Here is a 12,177-nt window from a genome sequence, read left to right as displayed (position 1 = left end):
TTGTTACATTTTTGTTTGTTTCTCCGTTCTCTCAAAAATGCGTTCTGTTCGTTTTCACTTGTAAGAAAAACGTTTCTTCTTTTCTTTTTTTTTGTTAAGTTTGGCCAAAACAAATACAAGGTTTGCCCGCAAAGTAAGGCAAAAGGAGGGCATAAACCTCGTGACTAAGGCCTTTACCTCGCTGGAGCAGCATAAGTAGCAGTTTACAAGTATCAATACTAATAAAAGCATATACAACTAATAAGTTATGTTTCTTTCAAGCACCTTTTGATTTTCCACTGCAGCGTCCCGATTGCCCGACGTGTGTAAGTGTACATTTCGGAGGTTGTAACGACCAGTGCACAGCATCGCATGGACGAGCACGACGCAGTGTGTGTCACATACAAGTATAGTTGTTGACAACATGGCGGCGTGTTGGCGTTATTTTCGTTATCTTCGTGAAAATATAGCGACGAGGGCCAGACCGATGAGCTTGGCTCTCAGTGTTCGTTATTCCCCAGCCGAGGCCCTTTAAACGACTCGGAGAGCCTGAAAAAAACGAGGAGCCTTTAACGCAGCGACTGTACTCCACCAGGGGTGATCTAAAGAATATCTAGCACAAACACAGCGAATTTTCCAAAATGGTATCAGGAAACTGTACTTTTCGCGGACATTTTAAATACCGCGCTGTCGACACGTCGGGCAAACATACCGGCTGAACGTTGGCTATACTGAATGACGTGAACAGGAAATATGACTGTTTTGCACAACTTCTCGCGAAGGCTGTGTGGTGTGATGCGACCAGATTTATATTGTGTTACTTTACACGAAGTATCACTGTTCTTCGTTGGCATACTCGTCACAATGCTTTCATCGTTGAAGTAAAGGTCTTTGTGGTTTGTTTCATAGTTTTTAATCGAGAAACTTCCGTAATTTAGTCGACATAATAAACATTGTCCCTCTACCCCACTACACCTCCCCCCCCCCCCCCCCCCTCAGGAATATTAGAATTTGTATCAGAAACTGTGCTGCAAAAAGATCCCAGATTTTGACATATGGAGCATCCTTAACATGACGCAGCCTAAATTGCGACACTCTATCCCGAAAAGAGTCGACCAATTGTGATTAGACTGTCCAATTGCTGAAAGGTATGTTTCATTCACATCGGCGACATGTTTCTTTTTTTTTTTTCATGCAAATAAGACACACGAGAATGAAAGAACAAACCACACAGCTTGTTTTGGCAGATGTATTTTATTATTATTATTGCTTTCAAACGAAGACCATCCATTCAACTACAGCTCAGAGCACTCGTTTCGTTTTCTTTTTTAACCGCGAAATACAATCTTTTATTACACAATTCTCAAACACCTCTTGAATGGCGAAAACGAACAAAGAACAGACAAAAAAAGAATGATAGAAGAACTGGTCTATTGTATCTCAACGCAAAGCACATAATGGACACATGCTAAGCGACTTGCGCAATTCCACTGCAGCGTATTGAGTTGTTTATGCATAAGTTGCATGCAACTGTAGTCACTGACAACCTCAGAATACAATAGCAAATGCACAGGCCTCTGTCCAAGTGAAATATAATTTGTAGAGATGAGCCAACCAGTTACGTTAAATTATTTCCGTGATTGCAGAGGTGCTCCAGCCAGTTACGTTCAATCGTTCCCGTGACGTCACAACGCCGGCGAACTTCTCTCAATGTCGGCGTCTGTCGCAAACTCGTGGCAGTTTCGTATCAGATTTTGGGCTACCGCGGCGTTGCTCTGACTGAAATTTCGGGGGAAAAAATCGCATGTCGCAAAAATCGCGTAACAAGTGTGCTCCCCTCTTCTGCGTAACAAGAAAAAAAAAAAAACTCCTCCTCTTCAGAGTACAACTGCTCATTTAGCTTCTTCATTTGCATAGTTGTATTCACGATTGTACGCATTTGAACGTCTAAATGGCAGGCATGTCGGACGGGTTACGGGAGAAATCCTACGTGCGCAAATATCGAACATGCAGGCTAAACCGGAATACGCTTCTGAATTCCACGTGGCTCCTTAAATTGCTATAGAAACGCAAGTTGCGAGAAAATGTAAAGGTTAGCAGCACTCGCCCGATACATCAGAAAGGGGAAAGAGATGAAAAAAGAGAAAGATGCTCAGACGACTGGCCGAAACCCATTCCGTTAGTTTTTCCTTCGCAAGAGCTGTTTGCCGTTCGATTGGGCGGCCGCTTTCGCTGACATGCATCCGACGATCGCGATAGGCTGGAGCAACATCTCTTACGAACAGTTTCAGCGTAAAAGCTCTCTTGCGAATCCCGGAAGCCCCAAAGTTCACACAATCTCCGCGTCTATATATAGTGCATTCCATCGTTATCTCAGCCCACAACGTATCGCGCTCGCGCGCAGTGACCCCTCTGCTGCATACACATGTACTATCGCGCCTAAGGTGATTTGCAACAGCACGGCTCTGGTCAGCGCGCGATTCGCCCCGTATTACGCCTGAGTTTCTTACGTATCATGCTATACTGATACGTTATTACATATCAGTTTCTGAGGCACAAGTTTAATGGGAGCGCCTAAAGAAAAAAAGAAAGAACAGGGGATGGGGGTGGGCTCACAGAAGCGTTCCAGATAGAACATGAACAACCTACTAGCCAATGCGGTCACACTAATAGAAATGCTCAAACCAAGACTGAAGCTTCGTGCAAGACCCCAATTTTCTCGAACAGTCGTCACCACTGGCTGGATCTTGAAGTAGCAGATTCCATCGCACTTCTCCCGCCGTGATGCAACTTTACTGTACCGCCTCTGGTTAGGGGTGGCTTTTGCGGAAGCCTACTCATTCTTTATTGGAATGCCCCGCGCACTTATCTGTGACTCGTGCAACTGTGAAGAGACGGTCGAGCACGTGCTTTGTTTTTTGTAATCTTTACGACATTGAACGCGACGTTCTTCGAATTTTGTTTCACCCAATTAGACAGCAGACCATTTTCAGAGAACAAAGATTCTTGGACCATGGCCCCGCGCGTCGCAGGCTTACAAAGCGACGCGAGCGTTGCTGCGATTCATGAAATCGATTGGCCTCAGTTACCGATTGAAGGCGAGAAGTGATGGACAAGCGCACGTATTCACACTGATAGTACCTCCTTCCCTCCCTCCCTCTCCTTTCTTTCATTTCTTCCCTTAAACCCCTTCACCCATGCAGGGTAGCAAACCAGACGTGCGTCTGGCTGACTTCCCTACCTTCCCGTCCTTATTCTCCTCCTCCTTGCGAAAAGAGAGACAGACGGAGAAGGCAGGGAACTTATTCTCGTGTCAATTATCCTTATCCTCATATCATCACACACTACAGCGGCAGATAATTTAGAATCTGGTATCTATACCACAGTTTAGCTTTTTGATCATTCGGATTATCGACAGAATCGCTACTAACCAAGGCCTTACGCTTAGAAACCAAATTTCCGCATTACCCCATCTGCGGCGAAGATAGGTGGCGGGACAGCAACGACGCAAGTTCGACCAACGAAAGACACGATTCGAGCAGTAGGTGTCAGAATCAACCTTCGCACTTCGACTTATTCAATGCAAGCTTACCGTGGTCCCCAAATATGGATTCGTGTTTGCACGTGTCTTCGTGTTGCTTCAACATATTGCTTATGATATAAACGATCCGAGTGTCTATGAGGCGTCAGCACAGGCAGTGTACTTTGCCTGGTCCTTATATTTTGCTACTGTCTGAAAAAAAAAAAGAAAGCTAAGTCGAGTGAATAGAATTACCTAATATGTCCCCATTCAAACAGAAGAAAACAACGACAATGGCATAACGTTTTTCTTGCTCCCCCCTGCTTATTCATAACGCTTCCGGACTTGAGGCGCATTGTACATTTCATATGTGCATAATTTATTCTCTCCGCCGCTAACGGACGGCAAACCATGCCTCCAGCTGTTCGTGGGACAGGCTTGCCAGCGCCGAGCCTAACTTTGCAACTGAAACTGGCTCTTAAAGGCCGATCCTATTTGATCTTTGGCTTGGCACAGAATGACTTTGAAACATTTGATTCGTACAATTATTCGGAAAAGACGAACAAGCATTAGTGTCAATCACCCGTCCGTCATTTTCTACGTTCGTAACAGTCCGTCTATATATTCCGGAGCGTCAATGGTGCGCCCCACTTACTTGTTTGAGACTAAATACGCTGAGGAACAACGAATGACACCGCATGGTCGAAAAACAAAAGCAGTAACTATACTCCAGTTTTTGTGCGAAAACCATTAGTCGCGGTTTCGGCTATCGGCCTGAGCGGCGCTGTGTCGCCGTCATCACCACGCAACATCAGCCCAGTCGATTTTTAAGTGATTCAGACGTTTAAAGTGAAGCCGTGGGGGGAAAGGTGTCGCATTCGGGTAACATTCCGGAGGGCCCGTGCCATCTGTCGATGACCAGCGAATGAGCATTAATAGTAATATGAGATCGATCGTTTTCTAACAATTTGATCTGGTGTTAATGCTATATGTTGCAGACAAGAAAAAAAAAAACGAACAACCGTCTCTATACTGCACTATGCAGCAGACGACGCTTAACATGTCTGTCACTTTGCCCAGGGATTCTAAAAACGGCGTTGGCAGCCTAGATTTCGTTCTCAATTATTTTTATTCCCGATGGAGCTGGGTGACGGCGGAGGGAGGCTTGTTTATGTCGGGAGAACTGTCTTGAAAGTAATCCCGTCCTGTGAATAATAAGATGAACGAGGTAGTAGAATTTACCTCTGGCTGGTTAGATTTTTAGCAGAGGGAAAGCACTGGGAGACGTCGCCAGGGCTACGCGTATAGTAAAACAGAAAATACGACACCGCCCCAGGAAGTCACGCTTAACACTGTTTTTTTGGAGGGAATCTTAACGACGCCGTTTTCCGTGTCCTGACGATAACGGTGAGCGTTTGTGGGCACGGTGGTTCGTGCGAACGGTGGGCAGATTCCCACTGCACTGATACGTACAACAACATTACGAAACTGCTCGCAAGGCCGTGACGGCTCCACCGCTAATGACACGCAGTATTCCGCGCGGGGTAATCGTGGTAACCGGGTGCTAGAGACACCCCCTTCGGGCTTTCTTGCTGACTTGCTTGCCAATTACGCAGAATTTCGCGAAGCCATCGGACAAGAACAGAACTCGTTTGCGCGACGTCTGCACGGCAATTTTCTCGCCGTCTGCTCCATTCAAGCAGACGCTTCGGGTAGAAGATGCCCGTCCGAGTCGTCTTGGTCGTTCTATATCTGTGTCATTCACACGGTCCACTGCGGCTCAATCGGGGCGTGTGACGTCAGTTTTTCTCGTGCGAAAGCTTTACACGTGTGTGCATAGCCGGCGAAGTCGCGTTTATCGCTGTAGCTTTGCGACGGCAAAACCCTTATACATTATACCTTCCGATATGGCTGCCATAGCCGGGTTGTTGCTATAGATGGGTAATAACGAGCTTTGTTTAAGTTCTTTTATCGATTTATTAACCGAAAGAGCAAATGAACGAACTATAAAAATAAAGAAGGAAGTGTTAGGACAGCGGTTGGAGACAAACTATAATAATAATTTTTAAAAAAGTTAATCACTGTCGCGACTGTACGGCAGAAGTGCGCATCCGCTAGTAATCGTTGACACTCTTGCACCTGAAGCTACCAGCCCGCACGTGTTATCAACATGTGATGTGCCGCGACCGAAGCACAGAAGCGCATCAAATCACTGCGCGATGATTTCATGTGCAATCAGGCGCCCAAACCTTATCCACGAACGAAGTGTGGTATACATTCAAGCATTGCCTGTCTGCCGTTGTCGATGTTACTAATAACAAGCGAAACGTGTAGCGTGCACGTCTGCCACTCGTATCGAGCACCTCCGCCCACTGGACCACGACAACCCGGCGGACCAAACAGACGGCGCGCCACTATGGAATTAAATTATTCTGAAAATTCCCTACATGGGCAGGTTTGATGCCGAAATACTGGTATACTGCGCCGCCTCTATCCAAGCCCGTTGTTGTTACATGTACACGGTGGCCTGATTGCCGCCGCCAGGTTCCGGAGCCGCGAATTCACCCTCATTATTATGTGTTCATTCCTTTCCTGAGCGCTAATTGACCCGAGCAATTTTTGCAGCGTCAACCATATCTCAGCAGTAGATAAGAGTTCCTCAGGGAGACTGCATGCACAGTCGTTTCAATTTTCAATGCACTGCAGTGATGCACAGTCGCGAGCAAAAGTCTAAAGACCACAGATGCCACGAAAAAATGGTTTTTCTTCAGAGCCTAGGCGTGGCAGGCTCAAATTAAGTGCATCTGTTGGACCGATGTACTGCAATGAGATTGCAATTGCAAGTTGCAGTGCCGTACATGAAGAATTCATGAATGTCCTGCTGCCGGGGGGGGGGGGGGGGGGGGGGGGAATTCGTGGTCTTTGAACTTTTGCTCCAGACTGTACGTGCCACGCGGCTCGGTGTCTAACGTAAGGAAGGACAGTCGATTACACACATATAGCAAATATGTTTTTTAGCTTTTTCTTTAATTTCTGTTGCTTTCCAAATGAAAATCTCCCTTCGTTTTCTTTTGCTTTTCTTTTTCAGGTGACCACAAAGTTTTTGCCATATTTGTTCCTCGAAAGAAAAAGAAACAATAAATTCAAATACAAGCCGCTATAAAGTTTGGATGCTTTCAGAACGTGTGGTCCCCTCAGTTCAGCTCTGGTTTGTGAAGTTTAGGTGCGAATAAGAGCTGCGCGACTGCTGTCGTCGCTTGAAACGCTTGGCAGAAGTGGAACAGAGAGAATGGTGTCGCATTTTTCACTGAGCCAAATTTACGACGTCGATCATATAATCTCGTTAGATCATACAGTGGTGCGCCAAGAATACAGGAAGAAAAAAAAGAACATCTCTGAGACGGTATGCAGTGTTTTAAGGAAGCGTGGCACTCGCTCCATGTTGGGTTGTTAACGGTACCGGTTTCTAACAGTAACAACCAATCACACTCGATTCGTATGCACGAGCATGCCAATTTGACACAGCCATCCCTGGGTGTGTTCCAATTCTGGCCAGGATCGGAGACTCTCTACGTAGACAGCTACAGGAGACAGCCGAGACAGCTTCGAGCACGAGTAATATAGCGCGTCTCGAACCGTCCGGAAGACGCATGGAAGACGCCTCTGCGACGTGACGTCATCTCGCAGTGAGAAAGAAAAAGCTCAGAAAAGAACGCATTATGTCTGCATGCACCTTAACTATATACTTGCGTCTGCGAACCCACGAAAAACACGACCGGACTTACATAAAGGGCACGCGGAAGCGTGTCTACGTTTCCTTCTGCAGCAGACGACCTTCCCGTCGAGTTTCCAAGCGTCCTGCTTAACCGCCATCTTGTTTGGAAAGGAAAGTATAGCCTGCATCGTTTTTGACTTCGATGCTGTCTTCGCGAAGCCGTCTTCTTTGGCATCTTCGCGAGAATTGGAACGAGACTCAATATGGCCGCTGCCCGCTTAGCCTTTCTACTTTGCCGTCTACGGCAAGTATTGGAACACACCCCTAGTGCGCAAAACTGAGACATCGTTCGTGAAGCAACCCAAGATGGAAGACACACCTGAATCGAAAATAAAATCGTCTGTTTGCAGTTCCTTATACAGGTGACTCATTCTTCGACAACTCATCTCATAACTTATGGCATTCTTAATTTTCGGATGCGTTTCTTCCTGGAGGGCGCGCACTACAGGACCGTGCGCGTATCTAACGAACACATCGAACACACTTTTGTCTTCTTTCGTACATAAATAAAGGAATAGATACGCACGCACACGTTACGTTCAACGACGACATTCATGAAACCCAAACTCTACATATGTACAACACCAAAGCAGCGTAGAGTTGCGTAACCGGGACAGAATAAAAAGGCTATATGTCATCTGGAAACCGCGTTCTTCTTTCTTTTATACATTGCTACGCCACTAACGCGCATCAAGCTTGCTGCATAAGATGTGCGCACGGTCCGCAGGCAAAGTCTCTACGCTATACACATCCGTACACAAAGACGTGGACAGGGGCGGCACCCGGCTGGTATGCGTTGAGGGCCAGTCTGAAACGAGAAGAAAAAAAGGGACGAGGGCTCAGTGTCGTGTTGACACAAGTGGTTACACGCGAGATAATCAGCCTAACGTCGATTATGGGGAGTTCGGCATCGGTTAATGTGAGGCACGTTTTAATTCGACACGAACAAGAGATAGAGAGAATAAAGGTTTATTAAATCGGAAGTCAGCAAATATGCCCGTGAATTATGTGCCGTTCTTTGAACTGTAAACATTGGATATTTAGAACGAGCTTTCAGTGTTCACCTGAAGTTTCACTGCCGAAAGCACATTCTAGTAGGATAAGTTGCTATAGGCTTATTGGTATGCCATGCGGTTTGATATCTGAAATCATAGTAAAAAGCACGCACGCACGCAAAAAAAAAAAAAAAAAAAGACACCTCCGCAACTTTTTGTACAACACTGCGCTTTGAACCACAACTATCCTCGAACTTTTTCTTCACTCACATCGTACGGTATGGCGCACGAAACTCCGAAGGAAAACGAGGACTGCTACAGGAAGTGCGCAAGCTAGGGAACAAAAGAAGGATACAGGGGAAAAAAGGACTTAATTCGACTCGTTCTATACTTTTTTTCGCTCGCTAAACGCATGCCCCACCACCTCCAGCTTTGATGGAGCAAAGGGCATCAAAGTTTTGCAAACGGGCCTAGGGAAGAGAATGGGAAGATAACGAGGAAAAAAGGCAGGGAAAAGACACACACGCGCATACAAAAAGACGCGCAGTGCGATATCTAGCGCTCGCGGCCCATAAGGGAGCGAGCGGTCCGTCCCTCATCAACTCATTTCTCATCCGGCAACCGTGGCGAGCGAGTGTGCGGCGTGGCGTGGTGCCCGCGCTATCAAGGCAGTGGCGGCGGCGGCGGCGCGCGGTCTCACGGAGAAGCACCACTGAAGCAGCAGCAGATACGCCCATTCCCGGTTCTGCTTTTCCCCATCTTCCCTTTTCCGCGGGCGACGAGGAAAGAACGCATTTTCCTTTCCCAGCGAGGAAGGATCAGACTGGAATGAACAGGCGGGAAGCGAAAGGAGGAATGGGGAATAAGGGAGTTAAAAAAAAAGAAGAACTCTAGGAGGAAAACGGCGACGGGGTGAATCTTCTTCCAACTCCCTCAGCGCGGAGCTTTCTTCCCTTTTCCCCGTTTTTTTCGTCGATACGTAGTCGCGTGGCACCAAGTGCCTCTTCACACGCGAAGTGGCCATTCGCGCTGAGCGCTTGCGCCTCCTTTTTTCTCCGTCGTTATTCTTCTTACCCTGAAAGATGTGCTCCGGCATTTGTGCCCGTGTGTACATATATAGTATGTACGAACAATATAGTGGAGAACGCGGAAGGAGAGATACAGAAACTTTTGTGAGCTTTGCTAATAAAGCACCGCTTTCCCCTTTTCTTTCTTTTCCATCTCTCCCTCGCTCGCAGTTTCGTTACGGTACATTCCCTTATTTCCGCACTCGCCGCTCCTCGCAAGAAATAAAAAAAGAAGGTTGCTTCATCACACCCACCTCCCCGTCATGAGGTGTACCTCCATTTCACCTCCAATCATCGTGCCCACCCAAAAGCGCCTCTGTAGTCGCGCGACGGCCGCCTCACCATTGGACGAAGTAGCTTGCAGTTCTGCGTCGCCTCCACCTTCTCATCACTGCAGCACGCAACGAAATGTTCCAGACCGGTCCTTACATTTCCCCATTTCTTTCTCACTATGCATTTATCCTCCCTTCCCTCCGGCGTTGCTCTTCGTAATTCCGCACCTTGCAGTCGCCTTCTCTTCAAGTCTAACAACCTCCTCTCTTTATTGATCCGCCTCCATATTCGTTATTTAGTTTTATTTTCTCGTGTTGTTCAATTATTTCTATCGAGAACAGCGGACCAAACGCAGTTCCGCTCCACCAGCTCGCTTTTCTCGCTGCGTGACCCACCATCGCTGCAATGCTTCCCCACCTCACAACGAGCCCCTCCTCTCTCACTATTTGCAACGTAAACGCGCTATTCCTCGCCGCTTTCTCGAGTGCCATTTCATCCAGCACTCCCTCCTTCTTTCTTTCTCCTTCCATCTCATAAACGCAATCCCTTTCACCGTAGCAACAAATTCCGCATTCCCAACCTCGCGAAAGATTTTCGCTCGTTCCGCAGTCCCACCCTCGTCTTTTCGTCCCGACGCATGCGAGGCTGCTCGCAACCGTTGTTCTTGCTGCTGCTTTTCTCAACTCGCGTGCCAAGAGGGTTTGCGTTTTCTCGCCGCGTCGTTCAAGTCCTCCCCGCCCCCTTCACCACTCCCACCCCCAATGCAACGCGAGCTCGCCAACACCGCCAAGACGAGAAAAACAGCGATCATCTATCTGGAGCAAAACCTCGAAGCGTATATGCTATATACATACACGCCTCTCGCTTTTGCTTCTATACGCCGTTCCTTCTCTCCCCCATCTGCGGTCTTCCTTCTCTCCCATCACTCCCCATCCCGCTCTTCCCTTTGTTCGCCTCCATCTTCTCTTTGACCTCGACAAAACTGAGAAAACATTTTCCCGCTCCTCTCTTCAACCCCCTTCCCACACAAAAAAGAAAGGGATAATGCGGCGCGGTCTTCTTTCAGCGCCGTGTTATACACTGCAGCGCGCCGTATAGGCTATACGCCGTCGTTCACGCGAATAAAACGCCGTCGCCGCCTCGTTGGGCTTAGAAACGCTGTGGAGAGCGCTCGCGTATATGTATAATCGCCCCCTCCCCCTCTCTCCCCCCCCCCACGCCGCACGCGTGGTTCGAAATTATCCCCTCGCTCCCGAAAGCGATCCCGAGAGTTCCCGAACAAATCTCGCCGCGAGACTCCGCGAACCGCGCCCCGCACAAAGGAACTATTGTAGAGTACATCGGGCAAGACGCAAGCAGCCAGAAATAAAAATAATGAACGCAACCGAAGCGAATTCGCGGTGGCATCGTCATACCGGGGAGTGGCCGGATGAAAAGCCTGCTGCTGTTGCTGCTGCTGCTGCTGCTCTGTTATACCCTGCACCACATTATAAGTCTTCCCTATACGCTTCCATTTATTTCCTCTTTCCCTTCCACTGCAGATTTGGAACGGGAGAAACGGGTTGCGTGTGAGGAACAAACGGGGGATCCGCCCACGGTCTGTACATATATATGATACGCGTCGCACAAGCCCCATCTGGCGCTGCCGCACGCACGCGTCATTTGCACTAGGCGGCGCACACGCCCGGTTGGTTTTCACGACGCGGAAATGCCTTTTAATGAGATTCGTGCGCTTTTCACTCACTCTCGCCCTCTATCGCGTTATGCGCGAGAGCGCGCGCTTATAAATGCGCCCGTGCGCGCGTCATTTGCAATTGGACTCGGGGCGCGCGCTCGAATAACCGAAACTCCGCGTCGGATTCCTTTTTTTTTTCTCCGCGTTTCGGCGCGTCTGTGACGTGGTCGACGGTATGTATTGCGGTAGAATCAGTGCACGGGGGAATTCGAGCGTGAAATGTGACGCCGGAACTACGTATATATATATATACGCTCCAGAACTTCCCTGCGAATATGGTTCGCGCGGGAAATTAATGAAACAAGATGCCTGCAGCTGCTTTGAGCGCTACGTCGAATTCTGGCTGTCCCAAAAAGTGTCTCCGCAAACTTTCGACTCGCGAAGACATTCTCGCTTGTTATGTGAAGAGGACCGCGGCGCAAATGTGACTTCGCGAGGGCGCGATCGACACGGGCGGTTCTTGCGTGAATTAGTAGTGATCACGACGTAAAGAGTTCAGAGGAAACTCGATCGAAAGCGTAATCCCTTAGGGTTACGTTTTGACGATAACCCCACTGACGATGATCCAAATGACGATAATTATCTCTTCCACAGTGGGCAGAGGAATTATTTTTCTTTTCTCTCCTCTGCTTTTCCGTTTTTCCCCTCCCCAAGAGTAGGGTAGCCAACCGGGCACGTTCATGGTTAACCACCCTTCCTTTTCTTCTTCGTTTCTCTCTCTCTCTCTCGCTCTCTCCTCGGTGTGCACGCTTGCGGTTCTCCGAAAAATACGAATTTTTCCTGAAAACTGACATCTAGGGATGATTGAAAAAAAGAACTGAAGCATTTAGCGA

At 48.0% G+C, this 12,177-nt stretch overlaps 1 protein-coding gene across 1 annotated transcript in view; it reads right to left on the bottom strand.

Moving 5' to 3' along the window:
* Positions 1–7,995: 7,995 nt before the first annotated feature.
* LOC126541306 (uncharacterized) overlaps positions 7,996–12,177 on the bottom strand; it is a 167,088-nt gene continuing 162,906 nt past the window's right edge. Inside the window, exon 7 of the mRNA XM_050188033.3 lies at positions 7,996–8,082. The gene's annotated coding sequence lies outside the window, so the exon portion shown is untranslated. The remainder of the gene's footprint in view (positions 8,083–12,177) is intronic.

This window comes from Dermacentor andersoni, chromosome 3 (genome assembly GCF_023375885.2).
Source record: "Dermacentor andersoni chromosome 3, qqDerAnde1_hic_scaffold, whole genome shotgun sequence".
Taxonomy (NCBI): Eukaryota; Metazoa; Arthropoda; class Arachnida; order Ixodida; family Ixodidae; genus Dermacentor; species Dermacentor andersoni.
The sequence above is the reverse complement of the archived record's forward strand: the minus strand, read 5'-3'. Positions and strand labels throughout refer to the sequence as shown.